This window comes from Hyalella azteca, unplaced genomic scaffold (genome assembly GCF_000764305.2).
Source record: "Hyalella azteca isolate HAZT.00-mixed unplaced genomic scaffold, Hazt_2.0.2 contig10885, whole genome shotgun sequence".
Lineage (NCBI taxonomy): Eukaryota > Metazoa > Arthropoda > Malacostraca > Amphipoda > Hyalellidae > Hyalella > Hyalella azteca.
The window spans coordinates 59213-80928 of NW_025940904.1; the positions used below are offsets into that span (position 1 = coordinate 59213).

Genomic DNA, 21716 nt, shown 5'->3' on the forward strand with positions numbered 1-21716 from the left:
GATTGATTGACAACAAAATGAAACTACACTTTGTAAATCAAAAAGTTATAAAATATTATGTTGCTGATGTTGAAACCGAGTACATAATTTCTCACTTCAATGATGGATAAATAGATTGAATTTGAGCAATTGAGGCCTTGTGGAAATCACCAAAATAGTGCCTTTTTAAGTACCTAAATAAAAGAATGAATATATGTAACTACAACTGGGAAGAGTTCATACAGATGCTTCGGGTGACGTAAGCGTGGAGGAATTCCATGCGGTTTTTTTTAATAAAATTTCTGCTGTGCTAGCGTCGTCAGCTGATGCTCCGTCGGCAACAATTGTACCGTGCCCGTTCGACTGCTTGCTTCAAGAAATCACTTGCGTTACAGCTGACTATATCATCGCTGCAGTGCGCGCGCTGCTTAAGCAATGTGCTAGCAAACCGCTGCCGACGTCGATACTTAAGAGGAATTTCCTAACCCTAGCACCTTTTTTGGTCGAACTTTTCAACCGCTGCCTCACTGATGGTGTTGTTCCGACTAACTTCAAATTAGCTTACATTACGCTTCTATTAAAAAAAAAACAGATCATGACGCTTCCGATCCCAAATCCTATCGACCCATCTTCAACCTGTCGATTTTGTCGAAACCACTGTAACACGTTGTAGCCCGACAGCTGAATAAGCATCTTCAGCAGTCCGGTCTCATGCCACGCCTCCAGCCTGCACATCGTCATCTCTGCTGTAAACAAGGCACGAAAAGTAAAAGAATCGACGACAGGCCACATCAGCCTACACTTCAGCGCCGACATCACTATGTAATGATATGTTATACCATACCGTCCTGCTGTGCTGAAGGTGCTTTCAGATATTCTGCGAGCAGTAGACCGAGGCGACATTGCGGCACTGGCTTTACTCGACCCGTCGACCGCATTTGACACGGTCGACCACGTCATCTTATTGCGTCGACTTGACGTATCATTCGGCCTGCGCAGCACAGTGCTCCGGTGCTCCGAGTCCTATCTCGGCAATAGATTCCAATGCGCTCGACGCGGGAACTCTCCTTCTACGTCATCATTGGTCACTTGCAGCGTATCACAGGGATTAGTCCTCGGCCTTATCCTCTTCCTGCTACATACTGTCGACGTACGTATTGCACATAATTTCTTCACATAGTTTGAATCCACATATGTTCGCCGACAGCCTCCAAATTTATGGCTACTGCGCACCGTCTGACGCTGCAGCGTTGCAGAACCGGATGTCTGTCTTCATGGATACTGTCTCGGACTGAGGGCGCTCCAACCGGCTCCAGCTCAATGTTTCAAAAGCCGATTTTATTGGTTTGCGACTACTCGGCGCCTGCATCAGCTTTCGGCCAACCCGGTTTGCGCGGGCATCGAGCTCGTCATACCTGTGCCTTCTGTTCGCAACCTCGGCATTCTGCTGGACTCGGAACTTTCTATGAACAATCACATTGCCAAAGTCATCACAGCCTGGTTTAGCGCTCAGCGACGAATATGTAGCGTTAGCCGCTGTCCCTTGAGGCCCTCGTGGCGGTGCGCGTGCTGACCAGATTGGACAATGGGTGTTGCCACACTCAATGGGCTTCCGACCACAGCAATGAATAAAGTGCAATCCGTAATGAACGCTTCTGCGCGACTCATGTGCAATAAACGAAAATTCGTCCACGCGACGCCGATATTGCGCGATCTTCACTGGCTGCGCGTGCAACAGCGTACGCAGTTCAAGGTCGCTGTTTGACGTTCCGATGCCTTCACGGTCTGGCGCCTCCTTATCTCACGAAAGGTCTGCAGCGCGTGTCGGATCTGCCTTCTAAAAAGCGACTGAGTTCGTCACTAACATCAGACCTCGTTGTTCCATCTACAAGTCTACCGTCGGAGACAGAGCGTTCCTAGTCGCCTCCGCCAGAACCTTCATGAACAGTCTGCAGGCTTCCGTAACATGCCTAAAGACCGAAACTGGCCTAAAGACGGAACAATTTCGTAGAGCCTACGAATCAAGAGCTTAGTCATTTTTATCCGTTCTCATCCTTTATCTTGTCTATTTATTTTTAGACTGCCATTAATCTTATGTGTAACGTGCCCTCAAAGTCTGTTTGAACTAGACGCCACGATAACTGCTTCGTAGAATAATAATATTAATAATGGAGATCGACTGTTACTTGGTTCCTTTGAAGTTATTTGGAGCACATTACTCCAGGAACAAGTAGCCAATCTGTGACGGATGGTTGTACTTTTGCAAAAAAGCTCATAACAGAAATGGAAAGAATACTCGAATAAAATTAACAATATGCTTCACTGGAAACGCTCGTTCATCTGAAAATGACACTGTTTCAGGTTTAAGACAAACAACAACACCCAAAGCTCTCTGATCTTGTAATTCTGACACTTTTATTTTCAGATTTGAGTGTATTTAATTTAATTGAGTGTAATTCTGGTTTGAGCGTATTTAAATTTCAAAAAGTAGAAAAATTATTATCATATCATTCCTAGTTTACGTTTAGAGACAGCCGAGAGTCATTTAATCCCGACTGCCTCCTCCCAACAGTCGGAGTCCAGCTCCTCCGTCAGTTCAAAACCTATGAGACAAGCAGAATCAATTAGAAAACTAAAATTCACATTGAAAATTTGAAAATAAAATCCTGAATTGACAAAAGATAAAAAAAATACGTGAGGTGACAGGCCTATATATTTACAATTTCAAGGGGATAGGAGCTGAAGGCTGCATTTAAACTAGGTTTCTGTTTAAAAATATATAGGAATTCTAAAAGTCGTATGTCAGAAACACCAGTCGTGATAGCTAGAACTCCAAAGTCACTATCGGACACCGGAAAGTTGCACAGCTCGGCATGGACGCGCACATCTAAATGAGGAGGATGCGCAAGTAATGTTCCCGTTCTAAAATTTCTGCCCCTTTGCTCCGCCAGCCTAGTGCATAGTGTGAAAATCGCGAGACATTGTAGTGGTTGAGTATAATATGAATATCCTAGTGTATAATCCCCTAGTTGAGAGATATTATAAATCCTTTGAGATTATTAGGTGTAAAGCTGTATTTTGTCGCATAGTTAATGCCGATATATGTACGATGCTAGTGAACTTCGGCCGATAGCCGTAACAAAATAAACTAAATAAAAATAATCGTCATTGTAAGCCAGTTAATCGTTACCAGTTTTGATACCTATAAGATCTGATATTTGTGTAATAGTTTTAAGCTTTGGTAATAGCAGTTATTTCACCTTGTAAGTTCCGAGTAATTCTAGAACACAATGATAATTCAACCAAGCGCCTCAGCAACATTCATGCACGCTCACTCTTTCGACTCCCACAACGCGCGCTCGTGTTCTCTTTCGTTGTGCTTTATTCATTAAATTGTTCCACTGGGTGAGTGTGAAAATTAGTAATAATGATGTAACTTTGTTGTAGGTAAATGTTCTGTGTAGTTAATGCTAGCATTATTCATTTTAAATTGAGTTATGAATTAATTAGGAAATGTGTCCCGCATGCCCAAGTATAGGGGCCAGTCTGGTTGAGCCCTCTGATGATCCGATTTTGCTTAGCCTCCTAGTTCAAATGAAGGAAGATTAGCCTAGAGTATCACACTATTCAACTTACTCTACTGATTATTAATTTGATTAATGGATTATTAAGTCCTTAAATGAGTTTTATTGATTGGTTATCAATTCCTTAATCCTTATTGATTGATTATTAATTCTTTTGATGTTGACGCGAGATTGATTTTAATTCTTTGAATGATTCTTATTGCTTGATATTAATTCTTCTGATGCCGGTGTGAATATGTAATACAATACTGTTTCCATATTATTATTATTATCAGTCTAGGTCTGTCGAGTGGACTGAGATTTGCATAACCTTTGTGAGACCTAATGTTCAATTTGACTAGAGTAGAGATCAGTGACAATTAGTATTGCTTAATGAGAAGGAAAATAAATTGTAAATTATGCCAAGATGAATTAAATCACGGATGCATAAAACATTGCTTGGCAGAACTAGATTCAGTAAGCCCCACCATGATCAATCAGATTAACATTGTTACCGTTTTGATGGCAAGTTTTGAACAAGCTTAATAGTTGATGAATTGAAGAATTTGAGATGAATTTTGATTAAACTTTAATTGTTTAACTGTTGATGAATTTGAGGAATTTGAATTGAACCTAAATGAAATTATGCATGTAATATAAATTTGAAATTCTGTCTTGCATAGGAATCATGTATAGGAATTTGAGCAGTGGAGCTCTGTAAGAATATTTTATTTTGAAGATGTTCGAGTTAACTAATGTAATGTTCATGTTCTAATGCCCAAACCTTGTTCGCAGGCCTCTTGTCGTATATAATAAAGGTATATTCATTAACAATAAACCATCCAAAACCTCCAACTCGCACCCTCCTATTATACTACAATCCTATAGGAAGTACCTACAGAACCATAAATCGCAGCTAATTCAATAACACATCAGTACCATAACCACCTCAACATCATACCGACGTACGCTGATGCGCATTGCGCTCGACTGTATCTATAAATTAGGGACGAACGCATAGAAAGCTGGAGGGTATCTTTATGCTTGAAGAACAAGCCGATTTTAAAGTTATTGACCAACACCGCGTGCAGATTAACATTCGGAAGATATTTAATGAACAAAGCTTTCAATTCCTTAGCCATAGTCTCATGTGCATTACCAGAGTAGGAAAATGAACTATAGAATAGGATAGAAATGTCGGCACTGAAGAAATAGGCCCATGGCCTGTTGTTCCTACTGTCACAATCAACTATAAATCAGGTTCCTACTGTCACAATCGGTAACAACTTCATTATATTGCCTAGACATAAATTTCTTAATTTGAGTATAAACCAATTGCGAGGGAAACCCATTTAATGAAAAAATATTGCGCAAAAATTCAAATTCAGTGTGCATAGCTTTGAAAATTGAGCAAATACGGTAGCCACGGTTTATTAATGTTTTAATCACATTAAATTTGAAACGAAATGAGCAAAAACTATAGAAAGCTGGTGCTCAAACCGGTTAACGTTGACTTCCGGAATACAGAGGTCTGGAAATAGCCATGAAATTTTTGTAACATTGTAATCGAGAAAAGATAAACTACTGTTGGTTTCAAGCTCCATTGTGAATTTTATTGACTGATGTTGGAAGTTTAGATAATCAAAGAAAAGGCCCACATGAGAGGGATGCTTGAAAAGGAAAAAGTATCATCGACATATCGGTTATAAAAACAGGTTTAAAATCAAGAGGACAATTGGCCAGCCATTTAGTCTCGTGAAAGCACATGAAAATATTTGCCAAAGTAGGACCGAGTGGGAAACCCATGCGCAAGCCGTCAATATGTCTGTAAAATTTGCCGGCAAATACGAAACAAGAGTTTATAACTGACAATTCAAGAAGATATTTAAGGAATTTGCGGTTCAAACACATGACAATGTCACTAATCTCTTTGAACAATGAATTGAGGCAAAAATCAATATTTTCATTTAGAGGAATATTTGTAAACAAATCCTCTAAATCAAATGAAGCCATAGTTAAATCCTGAACATTGGTGTAACTCTTCAAGCGGTCTACGAAAACGTAAGAATTGTCTACCGTATATTGGTTGGTTGTCAAACAGTTCAACACCGTGACCAAAAATTTAGCAAGCTTGAAACTCAGAGTGTTGCTTGTAAGCAGCAAAAATGGGACGAAACTGAAATTTCGAAAAAAAATTCTCAATGATCTGCGATTCTCGTCATCTGCGGTATAAATTTAAATAGGATATACTACGAAATAAATCTACAAAGGATAACTAGCACACTAAGGTATAAATCTAAAAATAGTTACCAACTCCAGATAACTTACTTGTTATACTACCAAAGAAGGTATATTACACTACACGTATATTGCCTATAGTTAATGATAGTAAATGACAGAAGCAATTGAGGGTAGTTTGTATTATTAATTGACTGTGTCAGCAGAGCAAGATCCTCTGCATGATTTAATTGATCGTTCTGACTGGAGTAGCTTGGCTGTTGCTCTTGGGCATCAAAATGTGGACGAACCACATTTTGATGAAAACCAAAAAATTGTTTTTGAATTTTGAAAACCAAAAAAATGTTTGGCCGGCAGGTTCGGTCTACCAACGGTTAACGAATGATCAGGGGCCAGCGACGCGTTCGGAAGAGACTGCACCGTAATCTAGGCGTTTCTGTAACAAACAGCATTATGCTTTAATCATTGCCTCCTATACATATATGTATATGCAGAGATTATGATGAATTTCTAGATAATAAATTATAGAGAATAAGTGACCCGATTAATTCGGAAAAATTATCTTAACTGATCGGTCTACTTAAGAGGCAATTTGCAAAATGACGATTAACGAGTAAAATGGTAATGTGGTTAATTAAGCAAGATTAACATAACTTCAAAGTAATAAGGGGTCAGTAGTGTCATGCATTTAGCAATTTAATTGAATGTAATTCAATTAATAGCATTAATATTGAATGTAATTCAATTAACCAGGCAAATCTTAATAAAGTGAATAGCATACGGAAAATCTTTTAAAGTAATGGAGAAAAATTTGCATAAGAATGCACGATGGCGTCACCATCGGCTGTTTCATACTGTTAACTTCTTGTTCAAATTCAAAGCCTTCGCAGATGATCTATTTCTTCGTTTCAACAAGAAATTAGGAAAATTTTATATACAAGAATTTCCAAGTTGCAAATAGGCAAAATTTAATTAATAATTTCAAATATGCCCACCTTAAAATAAATTAATCCGTCCTTGTCCATATCGGAGGTATGGTTCGGGTATCATGTAGAACTGACTTGTCACACTACCACATAAGGTATATTACACTACATGTATATTGTCCACCTTAAAATCAATAGATCAGGGGCCATACTTTCAAAACTCGCTAAGTGTACGTAAGTATTTGCGCTCTATTTATTACAACACTTCTCTTTAACTTCACTTCTTGTCTGTCTGTCTGTCTGTCTGCTACAAATCTTGTAATCGAAATTTAATACACTTCTACTTATCCTATCGATCTGAAATTTTGCACACTTGTGTAAAGTTGGAGACAATGCATGAATCAAATGTCGAAATAAATTATTTTGAAAATGAAAAAAAAAATTTTTAAATTAAAAAAATTGAAAAAATAATTTTGTCAGCTCCAAATCTTATAACTGATATTTGACACACTTTTACCTGTCTAATTGATCTGAAATTTTGCACACTTGTGTGAAGTCAGAGGCAATGCATGAATCAATTAACAGAATAAATAATTTTGAAAAAAAATATATATTAAACAAAATTTATATATTTAAAAAAAAATTGAAAAGTTAATTTTTTTAATTTTTGAAAATTAGATGAGAAATTCATTGTACATCTGTAAGATTGGAGATACTGGATTCTTTGGAAGTGTTGTCTTTAAAAAGTAATTTTTAAACGTATATTATTTCTTGTCTGTGATTGGTGGATTTGGCTTGAAAGGCCGTCAATCATTGGCTGATGAACTTACGATCTCTTAATTTTTTTTGAAAGTATGGGCCCAGTTCTTGTCCTTATCGAAAGTACGGTTCAGGTATAACGTAGAACTTACTTGTCATACAACCTCATATGGTATATTACACTACATGTATATTGCCCACCTTAAAATCAATAGATCTGTTTCTGTCTATAACGAAGGGACGGCGGACACGGTTGGCGGACAACTCAGGGTAGGTCGAACAAGACAAAGGCCTCGGGGAGCGACGTGCTGCCGCTCGGATAGTCTTGCTGTCAACATAGGAAATCATATGAATTATTAAGCATATTAATATTATTGACATAGTGTTGTGTCAACATAGGAAATCAAATATATTATTAGGCATTTTGCTATTATTAACATAGTTTTTCTATCAACCTAGCAAATCATATATATTATTGAGTTTTTTTTTTATTATTGACATATTCTTGCTATCAACATAGGAAATCATATATATTATTAAGTATCTTATTATGATTGACATAGTCTTGCTGTCAACAAAGAAAATCATATATATTCTCAAGTATTTTAATATTATCGTCACAGTCTTGCTACAAACATAGGAAATCATGTAGATTAGAATAAAATAATTTTAGGAGTATTTCTGCCAGCATCAAAAATAATTTCATTTATCAGGCATTTACTATTATTGGGACATCATACAAAATGTTAATTAACAATCTTTCTGATATTATACTGAGAGTCTTGCGGCCAACATCAGAAGTTATAAAAATCCTGAAGCATATATGATGAAATATTGGAAATCCAGACCGAAATTTGAAGAAATATTGGAAATGCTGAACAATAGCTGATGAAAGTTTTTTATACGATAGTTCAACCGTGGAAGACTCGTATCACACCATCGCCTTATACCGCACTAGACTTGCCAGCCTAAAGAAATCCCTCTGACACTTCTAAAGGCCCGTTCACACTAGGGGCAACAAACGGGAGTAAGTTGGTTAGTTGGTTGGTTAAACTTAAAAGTTAAGTTCATCAGCCAATCATTGGCGGCCTTTCGAGCAAAATCCACCAATCATAGACAAGAAAATAGAGCGTAAGTACTTACGTTCACGTAGCGAGTTTTGAAAGTATAGGACCTGATTGACGAGCTAGCGATTGACAGGGGCCATGCCTCATGCGGGAGCGCTGCCGTAGCCCAAAAATTTGACTCTTAAATCAGCTCAAGAGCCAATGCTAACCCTCTACATGCAATAGAAATAGTCAGTCTAATACCTATGCAGCTGTTCTTACTTGCCTCATCTCGCCACACCAGCTTGAAACAAGCAATGCCTCATCCCACAAACTGAAGGCTTTCAGCAAGTAATCATGTTGGCTAATTTGCTCTGCAGCATGCTTGCGCACGGGGTGAAGTATGAAAATTATGCTGGTATTGGGCAATGCTGGGTTATTTCAGTCGTCCCCCTCATGCAACACAAGCGCGGCACTTAGACCTTAGTAGCTAGCTGTCTGTGGTCTAGTGAGGTTGATTGCGTACGCTGGTCCGTCACACCAAATGTCGACTAACACCACACTCGTTTGGAGTCACTCTCTAGTAGAGAGCCTAATTGATCTTTATAGAGAACATGAATGCCTATGGAGTGTTCGGTCAAAGGTACAAAAATTGAAATGCAAATGATGCAAGTTATTTTTACATGACGGAATTTAGCTACTCTACTTATGTGATTTTAGCTACTCCTGAAAATTTATGCATTACCGTTTAGCGATTTGAAAGGATGATATAATATTGGTATGAATATTGGAACTTTTTATTTAAGAATAGACTATATTTTTAGACACACCACCATGGGTGGTGTGGTCCATTACGCCGCACTCAGGGAAGAGAGGGCTATTAGATGCACCAATGCGGGCAAAGTACGAGTAGAGCCGCGATGAGTAGCCAGAGCGGAACTGGGAAAGGGTGCTTCTGGCCGCCTTGGGAGGGATTGCTCACTGGATGAGACAGAGAGGGCAGGGGTCAGCAACACCAGATGCTGAGGCCAGGTAGGAGTAGACAGCAGAGCTGTGCAGGGTGCTGAGGGCAGTAGAGTAGGAGTCGGGTGGAAAGGGACCCCTCCTCTAGCAGGTAAGAGGCTGAAGGGAGCAAGCGAGTCTGAAGCGTGTGCTTCATGGGACGGGGGCCCCGATGTCTGGGTGACGATAGGGTAGCTGGGATTGTGTGGTCGCAGAGCGCTGGCAAGGTACTGTGAGCAGAGCAGAGAGAGGTGTTCGGCCACGGGTAAGACCTCAGCTAAGCTGAGCAGGTGGGAAGCGGAGGCCATTTGAAAAAATCCCGTGGCTATGCGGAGGGCAGAGTTCTGAATGGTTTGCAGCTTAGAGATTGCCGGAGAGGCGTTAGGGAAGCACACTGGGGCAGCGTAGGTGATGAGAGTCACCTACGCTGCCTACGTCACCTACACTTAATAAGAACCTTAAAAGTCACCAGGAGGGTTTCCTTCTGCTGACATCAGCTGGTTCCGGCAAGAGATTTGAGGATGTTGAGGCGCGGGCGGGCTCTCTGACATATTGCAGCGATGCGTGGCGAGAAGGTGAAGTGGGGGTCAAAAAGTCCCCGAGGATCTTCGGGGTCCGACAGAGTGGAAGGTCGGACCCTCCCAGCTGACACGAGGGTCTGTTTGTGATTGATGGGTGTCGGAAATGAAAAGGGTAGTGTGGGGTTTGGAGATTGATACCGATAACCCCTTCCGACGAACCCATGCCGCCACATCGGAAGAGTGGAAGGAGAGGACTGCAGACGCGTCGTCGATCTGCACGGCCCCCGCAGCGGCTGTGAAGTCGTCCGCATAGGAGGTGATTAGAGGGACGGACTGTGGTAAGTCTGAAACATAGGAATTGAAGAGGACTTGCGAGATGACGGAGCCTTGTGGTACTCCAGCGTGTACCGGACGTGGGGAGGAGATGCAGCCGTTGTAAAAGCACCTGGCTGACCTGCCTCTGATGTAGCAGATCAGCCAGCGGGTGATATTGGCGTGGAGGAGGAGCCGACGCTCCAACACCTTCATAGATGGGCACAGGAGGGAAATGGGCCGGTATGAGGAGCTGATGGACGGAGGTTTGCCTGGCTTTGGAATGGCAATGATTGTAGCTGACTTCCAAATGGCAGGGATGACGGCCTTGGCGAAGGACAGATTGAAAAGTTGGGTGAGGTACTGGATGCCTCTGGGACCCAGGTGACGGGGAGGTGCCAGTGGCAGTGGAGGTACCCGAGCTCCATACCGCCTGTCTAGTCTAATCCGGAGTGAACACGGGAGGTGTGTCGGAGAGGGGATTGCGGCGCTTGATAACTCTGTAGGTAGACTTGTAGTAGGGGTCACGTTGGTAGTGGGGGACCAGCGTGAATTGGCGGCAGAAGGACGAGGCTATGATATGGTCTGCGGTGGCATGGGAATTATAGAAAGAAATGGGTTTGTTAGGGGCTTGTCTGGTTGATTTGCCGGAGAGGGAGCGGCACATCAGCGTGACCGGGGACTAGGAAGTCCCAAACTCATCATAAGGTCATAAGGAATGGACCACCATTATCCCTTCCCACATGAACGTAGCCTCCCACACTTCCAGACTACACATTATCAGCCGCAAGTGACCTGCCAGATCACATCCATTGAAGTAGACCAATCAGCCCACAAAAAAACAGCCTGCAATAGTTTGGCGCAGAATCGTCTGCCAGTGCGCGAAAATATTCGGCATCACTCGGACACAACGCGCCGGAGCATTGCATTAAATTTGAGGACAGCCACCAACCAGTCCGTATATTCATCCTTTACATCGTATCAGCCCACGGTCGAACGGCGGTCGATGAACGATTGATTTCGAAACAGAACTATGCTTTCTGAAACATAACCCAAGATGCTGTGATCTGAAAAATAAAAAATTTAACCAAACCCTGGAAGTTATGTTCGATCTGCAATCTAGTGGTGCACGGCAGGTTTCATGCAGTTCCACTGTTGAGCTTGGCTGATTGGTCGCAGTTCGTTATCCGCTGGCTACAGTTCGAGCTAAAATCAGGGTATAGAGTGATGATTCGATGAAAAGTTAAGAGGTGGACGATCATTACACTCTGGGATATTTGCTTCAGAATATTTTGGCATAAAGCTCTAGATATTAAAACAAGATGATGTCGTGGGCAGGTTACTGACGACAGGATTAATACGCGGCTGATTGGTGTCCTGACGGAAATATGCTAGGCGTTCTATTCAGGGCTGATTGGTGCAAAAAAATAGTGGTGCACGTCTGCGCTCCCTAGGTTATATAGCACACTACGGTATAATCCATATAGGATATTTAGCATACTACGGTATAAATCTATATAGGTTATTTATCATACTACGGTATAAATCTATATAGGATATTTAGCACACTACAATATAAATCTATCTAGTATATTTCACACACTACGGTATGAATCTACGTATATAGGATATTTAGTACACTACGGTAGAGATGAATATGGTACGGTATAAATCTATGTAGAATATTTAGCATACTACGGTATAAATCTAAATAGGAAATTTAGCGGTATAAATCTAGAACAGTTACTAACTCCAGGCCTGTCGAAGGTGTGGTTCAGGTATCATGTAGAACTTACTTGTTATACTACCACATAAGGTATATTACACTACATGTATATTGTCCACCTTAAAATCAATAGAACAGTTCTTGTCCATATCGAAAGTATGGTTCAGGTATTACGTAGAACTTACTTGTCATACAACCTCATAAGGTATATTTCACTACATGTATATTGCCCACCTTAAAATCAATCAGTTCTTGTCCATATCGAAAGTATGGTTCAGGTATTACGTAGAACTTACTTGTCATACAACCTCATAGGTATATTACACTACATGTATATTGCCCACCTTAAAATCAATAGATCTGTTTCTGTCTGTATCGAAGGGACGGCGGACACGGTTGCCGGACAACTCAGGGTAGGTCGAATCGACCAAGTCCCAGATCTCGGCGCGCGTCATGCTGCCGCTCGGATGGTCTTGCTGTCAACATAGGAAGTCATATATATTATTAAGAATTTTAATCTTATTGACATAGTCTTGCTGTCAACATAACAAATCATATATATTATTAAGTATTTTAATAATATTGACATAGTCTTGCCGTCAACATAGCAAATCATATATGTATATTATTAAGTATTTTAATAATATTGACATAGTCTTTGTGAACGCATTATTTGCCTGTGACTGGAAGCTTAATAGCGCGAGTTGTTGCCCTGTCATCCTTTCATTCATTATATCGGTCGGCTGTGGAGTCAACTACTACTAAGTTAGATGGAACAAATTTTTGTAAGTTCAGCCTTTGTGTTCGAAGATGTGACTGTATCTTTAGGTGTCTCTACACACTTAGAAGTGCTCAATGTCTCTGCATGTACATACTTTGAAATGTTCAATGTTTCTGTGCATATTTTGGAATGTTCATTATGAATTTCGCAGAATTATTAACTACTTGTGTGTATAATTCCTGTATGCTTTTCCGGTTTCCTTGCAGAAACCGTATTGTCCGGTATTAATGAAAATGAAGTACCCCTTTGATGCTGCGCCATGGGCTGCTTAGCACTTAGCATACTAAGGTACGAATCTATATAGGAAATATAGCAAACTACGGTATAAATCTATATAGGCTATTTAGCACTCTACGGTCAAAATCTATGTAAGATATTTACCACACTACTGTATAAATCTATATAGAATATTTAGCACACTACGGTATAAATCTATTTAGGATATTTAGCACACTAAGGTATAAATCTATATAGGATAAAATAGCACACTTAAATATAATGTGTATAGGATATTAAGCGGCATAAATTTAAAAGCAGTTTTCAACTTCAGGTCTGTCGGAGGTATGGTTCAGGTATCATGTAGAACTCACTTGTTATACTACCACATATTAAGGTATATTACACTACATGTATATTGCCCACCTTAAAATCAATAGATCTGTTCCTGTCTATATCGAAGGTATGGTTCAGGTATCATGTAGAACTCACTTGTCATACTACCACATAAGGTATATTACACTACATGTATATTGCCCACCTTAAAATCAATAGATCTGTTCCTGTCTACCTACCTCCTGCCTCTTCCTCCTACCATCCTGCCTCTTCCTCCTACCCTCCTGCCTCTTCCTCCTACCTCCTGCCTCTTCCTCCTACTCCCCCATGCCTCCTTCTCTTACTTGCCCTCCTCTCTTCCCCCCCCCCCCCCGAGGTAAGGACAACAAAGTTACTCGGCGGCCGGGGGCCAGAAGTATGTAATAGGTGTAGCTATGATATCGCCGCCCCCCGGGACCCCAGGGGGGTGACTGAAGGGGCTAGGCATGTATACGTAACATAGGAACATAGGAGCTGTGTGCGTCTGCTTGAATAAAAAATGCTGGTCAGATAACTAGAATCTTTTTAGTTGAGAATGTGCAAGTAAGAAGGACTAAATTGTGTTGTTTGCGATGCCAATTCGCATCAGTAACTTAAATGTTCAGAGTATCTCTTTGCTAAGCTGCACTCATAAGAATTGAACGAACTGGTTAGGTACAGTGGGCTACTGATCACTTTAAGGATCGAACACTGTCACGAACGCATAAATCAACGTACAGAGATGGTTCTAGTACAGTTCGATGCGTCAGAAAGTAAGCATTAAGATGAGCCTAAAAACCGGAAAAGCTGAAATTTCGACCTTTGGACCCAGATGCTCCCCCTAGTGTCAATCGAAGAAAATCACTCGCGGTAGCACTCACCCGGAACCAGCGGTACCCTGACTCACCCGGAACTCGCGGTACCCTAACTCACCCGAAACCTACGTTACCCTGACTCACCCGGAACTCGCGGTACCTTGACTCACCCGGAACTCGCGGTACCTTGACTCACCCGGAACTCGCGGTACCTTGACTCACCCGGAACTCGCGGTACCTTGACTCACCCGGAACCCGCGGTACTCTGACTCACCTGCTGGCACCAGCACCCAAATAAGTCCTTCTCGGACAGCTTCTTCTTACTGCCGCAGCAGCCCATTATGCAGCCTGCACACACAAACAGCGCTCTGTCAACACAAATAACAACTACATTCACAGTAGAGGGCAAACGCAGAACTAACACTCATATAAGTATAGCTACAGTCGCAGAGCAGTTGCTAGCTATAGTAGCAGAGCAGTTGCTAGCTATAGTAGCAGAGCAGCGTGCTAGCTACAGTAGCAGAGCAGCGTGCTAGCTACAGTAGCAGAGCGTAAGCATCTAGCACCAGACCAAAAGATGGCCTCTTAAGGCTCTTATTGAGAACCGCGAGGGCTTCGAACAGGCTGGGCTCTTCTCTATGAGTTTCTTCACAAATTAGGCTTGACTTTACTCCACTCGTAAATGAGATAGCGATTTGAATTTTTCCATTCTTCACCCAGCTAATTATTACACAAATGGTGGACTGTAACAAAAATATATGTAAACTTTGTATTAAAAATTATGAAAGGAAATTTCAAGAAACTTTGAATATTAATCTTCATCAAGTCTGCGACTTTTACACTTTTTTCGAGATGTCAACAGGTTGTAATTTTTATTCTCGGCATTACCTGATCGGCCTCTTTGTTGTAGATATTACCTATCAAAAGCTAGTTATGAACAAGCATGCTGATACGGGAAGGGAAGAGCCTGTATGTTAACTGATTCGATGGAGGCTCTGTGGAAGGTATGACGGGAAAAAGACGTCGTAAATTACTGAGCTGTCAGTTCACGACGGGTGGCACGGTGAAGGCGAACTCAATGAGAGGTGAGGAATAATACGTGGCCAGTGGTCAGTCTAGTCCAATTAGTTATAGCCGACCGCTGCCATTCCTTGGCCACATGAAAGCCGTCAGTTTCCGCAAAAAAGGGCTGGCTAGGATATCATATTACAAAAAACTACAAGTTCGAGAGTAGCGATTAGCCGAGCTTACGGCCTCGATGGGTTATGATTTCTCGCAACCGCCAATGTTCGAAAATGGCGAAATCGCCTGCCTCACGGCCTGAACCGTCGACCATCCGCAGACTGCCGACCGTACTCGCGTGACGGTCACCTCAGTAGAACAAGCTTTGGCGCGAATTTTAGGGTCCTCTTATAGGCGGACGATGCGTACACGTTATGGCTGACGATTATCACCAGTTCTAGTGGCAGCGCTGGCAGTCTGTAAAGAAAACGGTAGTTTTGGTGGCAGCACTGGCAGTCTGTAATGAAAACGGCAGTTCTGATGGCAGTACTGGCAGTCTGTAATGAAAACGGCAGTTCTGATGGCAGTACTGGAAGTCTGTAATGAAAACGGTAGTTTTGGTGGCAGCACTGGCAGTCTACAATGAAAACGGTAGTTCTGGTGGCAACTCTACCAGCCTGCAACACCGAGCACAGCGTTGCAGAACAATGCGATATAAGCGAGGTATCTTTGTACATATCTTCTGTCTTGACAGCGCAGAGATGTCGGCCATTATACAAAGTTTGTGGAATTAAAGGCCTTTTCTATTAGTATTTCAACTGCGCAGAGCTCGGAGGAAAGTAAATAATGAAAAGGAACGAAGCTGCCTTTCACTCTACAAATAACTGTCGATAAAATTAATGAATTCTCTACGGACTGCGATGTGGGCACCACAGTTCTACGCGAAGCAATCAAAGCAAAAGCAAGAATTTTGCAAGGAGTATACACGCGCTAAGTGCCAACTACGAGGCAACGTGTTGTAGAAGAAACAAATTCAAACTGGCAGTTAAAATTATTTCGACGATGTTTCCTCATGCATGTGTCACGTTCTGTAACACAGATCCGCGTCGCCGTCTCACGATACTTTGTTAAAATGGGCCTGGGCTTAGTGCGGAACCGCCACGGTGATGTGCGAGCCAACTTCAGGCACATCCGTTCAAACTTTTTGTGAATGTTTGGTTTTATTTATATGATTAAACATTGAGCTAACGTTGTAAAGGGTCTCCTCCATTATTAACAGTATAAGTAAAAAGGTTAACCAGCGCTGATACGCACCTGTTGCAATGTTATCCCTCAATTTTTTAAGGTTTGCTAGCCAAAAGCTAACCTTCCCCGCTTGGGAGGAGCCAATTACAGTGTCTCTTAATTAATCTTTATAATCCCTACTTGGTTTACAGATGATTCAACTTATCAATACATATTGCAAATGCATGGGCCAATCAGATCAGCGGACAGGCCTAGTGAAACCAACGGCGGATGATGAATAAGCCAATTTCGGTCTTTCATTGACCATCGATTTTTACGTGATGCAATACAGACGTTGGACATTTAAGAGTGCAATACAACAGAGGACATACAAACTTTAACGTACACAACAAAGTTTATCTGCTGCAGTATCAAAACGCCGCACGCGACACGCATGCAAATATATATACAGTCACTGCTACTCATGCTAAATTGTACCCCTAAAATAGTCCACAAAAACAACGCTGGAAAATATCGTTGGCTGACAAGTCGGAGTCGTCGCTGCAAGAAGATTAAACTTGATAATTTGATTTTCTAATAATTGTCCCAGAATTTATTATATTCCGATAACTATTCTAAAACTTTTAGACTTGAAGCCTTAAATGCAAGCGAAGCTGGAGAATAATGAACTGTGGAATCGATGAAATCTAACGCACTATTTAATGTAACAAAAACATATATAAAAAAAATAGAAGACCAGAGCGTATTTCTTATTAATTTTCTCGATGCTGCGAACTAGGCTTTTTGCGGGATTTGAAAGTTCGAATATAAGGTTTCCAAATAACATTTTATTTGACTTTACGACGTTTCAAATATTCCATATTCATTATCAAGTAAATGAAGTGTTTTACAACGCTTGAAATTGAAATTTTGGAATGACAATAGTACGTACAAAGGGTATAGTGGATACAAGACAAAATTGAAACTTAAAATTACTCCGAAAACAACTTCAAGGTCCTGACAAATCCGGTAGTATGCAAATTGATAGATAAAGTCAAATAAAATGTTATTTGGAAACCTTATATTCGAACTTTCAAATCCCGCAAAAAGCCTAGTTCGCAGCATCGAGAAAATTAATAAGAAAATCATTAATAAGAAATACGCTCTGGTCTTCAATAAAACTTGCATAAAAGAAAAACTTCTGCCTAACTATACTAGAAAAAATAGAAGGATATGTCTCAAATAATCTACTGGTTCACGAAGCTGTCTACTGCTGCACGAAGAGGCTTACTGCTTCGCGTGAAGCAGTGCCATCACAACACCCCGCATACTCATCCCATTTGATCCAACATTTCTTGGCCAAACATGGAATTCCAGTCGTTCGCCAACCTCCCTACTCTCCAGGCATGGCTCCTTGCGACTTCTGGTTGTTTTCAAAATTGAAGACGCCACTGAAAGGATCACGTTTTGAGAGTAGAGAAGAGATGATGCGGAATGCGACGGTGGAGATGTCCACCATTCCAAAAGAAGACTTCTGGATGTGCTTCTGGCAGTGGAATGATCGGTGGGCTAAGTGTGTGCAACACAAGGGGCCCACTTTCAAGGGGATTAGGGTGCAAACGCCGTCAGGTATTTGAAATATTTTTTCATGCCTATGGTCTGATACTTTTTAGTCAGGCCTCGTTTGTTCAGTCTTGAAATGCCTAGCACCTTACGGGCCTTGCAATAAGTCCAGCAGCTATCTCAAACAATCGTCAGTTATGGAAAGATCGGGTTCAAAAGGCCGGATCCGTTGTGAGTCAAGTAACAAAATGTACAAGAACCGGCAACAGGCCATGGGCATACTTCTTCAATGCAGACTTTCGAATTCTATTCTATCACGCTCGCGCTCGTAATTTGTGCAGCAAATGTGTTCGGTTGAGAGGTCGTAATACCACCTCACTCTTTACACTTCGCCCTCTGTTAATGCAGACACGCCTCAATTGCGCCTCACTGTACAATTATACATGTCACTGTAACTTGCCGCTCGTTGTGAGCCGCACGAACTTTGTCAAACCGTAACACAAGCCTCATGAGCGGCTCACTCATTGTGAGCCGCTCGCTCCGTGTCACAATCGCGGCTCATTGAGCCGCACAAACCGTGCCACAAGCCACACTTGCGGCTCATTGCGAGCTGCACGAGCCGTGCCGCACAGATCGAAGGTTTCACACGATGGTGAGTTTTGGTCTTCACACATCATCACGTCTTTAGTTCAGTTCTTACCCTCACTTCAGTTCTTTCCCTCACTTCAGTTCTTTCCCTCACTTCAGTTCTTATCCTCACTTCAGTTCTAACCCTCATTTCAGTTTTTACCCTCACTTCAGTTCTTACCCTCACTTCAGTTCTTTCCCTCACTTCAGTTCTTTCCCTCACTTCAGTTCTTTCCCTCGCTCCAGTTCTTTCCCTCATTTCAATGCTATATTGTTTCTATAATAAGCAGACAAGCTGCAGACCACCACCAGCAGACAAGCTGCAGACCACCAGCAGATAAGCTGCAGACCACCAGCAGACAAGCTGCAGTCCACCACCAGCAGACAAGCTGCAGACCACCAGCAGACAAGCTGCAGACCACCAGCAGACAAGCTGCAGCCCACCAGCAGACAAGCTGCAGTCCACCAGCAGACAAGCTGCAGTCCACCAGCAGACAAGCTGCAGTCCACCAGCAGACAAGCTGCAGTCCACCAGCAGACAAGCTGCAGTCCACCAGCAGACAAGCTGCAGTCCACCAGCAGACAAGCTGCAGACCACCACCAGCAGACAAGCTGCAGACCACCACCAGCAGACAAGCTGCAGACCACCACCAGCAAACAAGCTGCAGACCACCACCGCCAGTCCACCGGCAGACAATCTGCAGACCACCAGCAGACAAGCTGCAGACCATCACCAGCAAACGAGCTGTAGACCACCACAAGCAGACTAGCTGCAGACCACCAGCAGACTAGCTGCAGTCCACCAGCAGACAAGCTGAAGACCACCAGCAGCAGACAAGCTGCAGACCACCACCAGCAGAGCTGCAGACCACCACCACCAGAGCTGCAGACCATCACCACCATCAGAGCTGCAGACCACCTTCGTCAGAGCTCCAGCCCACCACCACCAGAGCTGCAGACCACAACCATCAGAGCTGCAGAACACCTTCCTCAGAGTTACAGACCATCACCACCAGAGTTACAGACCATCACCACCAGAGTTACAGACCATCACCACCAGAGTTACAGACCATCACCACCAGAGTTACAGACCATCACAACCATAACTACATACAGACCTCCAACAGACCGAGGTGACAAAGCAGCTGCAGACTAGACATGCCTGGAGGCAGCGCTGTCGCACGGAGCCAAAATTGAATATGATGGTGAACACGACCCAACATAAAATAAATAACCGAGGGCACCAGAAAAGTTTGTTATTCATTTATTATAGCCATGTGAATTTTCTAATAGCAGCAGCGGCATACAACCCCACACGTACCGCGGCCGGCGCTTCACTGTCCACTGATGAGTTGCGGGAGTCTGGATTCTGGAACCACTGAGCGTCAATGCTACAGGGTTGCCAACTTACTTTTTCTCTCTGAACTTATCAAATTTCCTAGCTCAAAATGCAAGATATATATCAGAAATTTTATTTTTCAAAAACAGATTAATACCTTCAAATTTGATGAAACTATCCGTCATAAACGTTGGTTAGAAAAAATAAATGTCATTTTTTTATCCTTTTTACTCTGCATATTTCTGGCTTGACGAAGAATTAGTCAAATTGAACACGTTATATTTTTTCCCGCTGTTTGCAACATGACACATTTCTTTTCTTGTGCTTGATAACATTGAGGCTTTTTCCTTTTTTATCACAGTGTAACACTTCTTCCCCTTCACTTGCTTTCACTGAATAGAAGTGGCATCACTGAAGTAATAGGCCTATGGCCTGTAGACCGAATCGACGCTTCAGCGAACTCGCCTGCTCACTCAAATGCAAAACCTAACTTCGTTTTCAACTCAACCAGCCATAAATCCATCAATAATAAACGGATTTCATTCAAAAATGAAAATTAAGTAGATACTATCAGTAATTTGTGGACGGAATTATTTCAGATTTTTACATCAATTACTTTTTTTCTAATGCCACAAAATACTGAAACTCGACCTGATATAGGATCTAACCTGCGAGGTGAACGTGAAGTTAGGTTTTCCGCATTAATAAAAAAGGAATTGATGTAAAAATTTGAAGTAAATTTCTCCACAAATTATTGAAAATATCTACTTAATTTTCAAATTTGAACGAAATCCGTTCATTATTGATGGATATATGTCTGGTTGAGTTGAAAATGAAGTTAGGTTTTCCGTATTAATAAAAAAGTTATTGATGTAAAAATCTGAAATTATTCCGTCCACTAATTACTGATATTATCTACTTATTTTTATATATGAATGAAATCCGTTCATTGATTATTGATGGATTTATGGCTGGTTGAGTTGACAATAAAGTTAGGTTCTCCGTATTAATAAAAAGTTATTGATGTAAAAATCTGAAATAATTCCGTCCACAAATTACTGATATTATCTACTTATTTTTCAAATTTAAGTAAAATCCGTTCATTATTGATGGATTTATGGCTGGTTGAGTTGAAGGTGAAGTTAGGTTTTGTAATCGAGTGCGCAGGCCAGTTCGAAGGCGAGTTCGCTGAAGTGTCGATTCGGTCCTACTTATTTCGGATTTTTTTTTTAATTTGACATGTTGAGAGAGAACCCTTCAACGAATTGAAACAAGCTCTGCTTAACCGTGCCCCGTTCTACTAATCTAGCATATCTATAACTGCCCTACACCAGCTGATAATTCTTATTACGTAATCGATGATACCTTGTCTCAAGCGTGATTCTCTATTACCTTCTCATAAGCGTTTTTGAAAAACTGTTTGGCATTCGTCTCAAAAGCTTACTGATGTTTAACGCCATACATAATGTATGCCCATAAACGTCTCGTAGCTGTCCTTTTTCTCATAAACCGAAACTCAACGATGGTCATTCCTTGACCTCTCTCATTTATGATGAAACTATGAATCCTTTATTTTCTTTCAATGCACTATGTCTGAACGGGAACAATTTTGCTAAAACTCATCTCGCTTTTATGCCGTTGATGCCAATGTTCCCGATCCTGGAGTTCTGTAGTGACTGGAATTCAAAACTTGCGATAGGTATTATTTCTTGTGAATGTCATA

At 41.5% G+C, this 21716-nt stretch overlaps 1 long non-coding RNA gene across 1 annotated transcript; it reads right to left on the reverse strand.

The window, feature by feature from the left end:
- Positions 1–5454: 5454 nt before the first annotated feature.
- Positions 5455–13538, reverse strand: LOC108683418. The gene is made up of 4 exons (XR_001931608.2): positions 13496–13538; positions 12417–12548; positions 7667–7793; positions 5455–6216 (listed from the first exon to the last, which is right to left on the reverse strand). It is a non-coding gene; the product is annotated as an uncharacterized LOC108683418 (long non-coding RNA).
- Positions 13539–21716: the final 8178 nt, after the last annotated feature.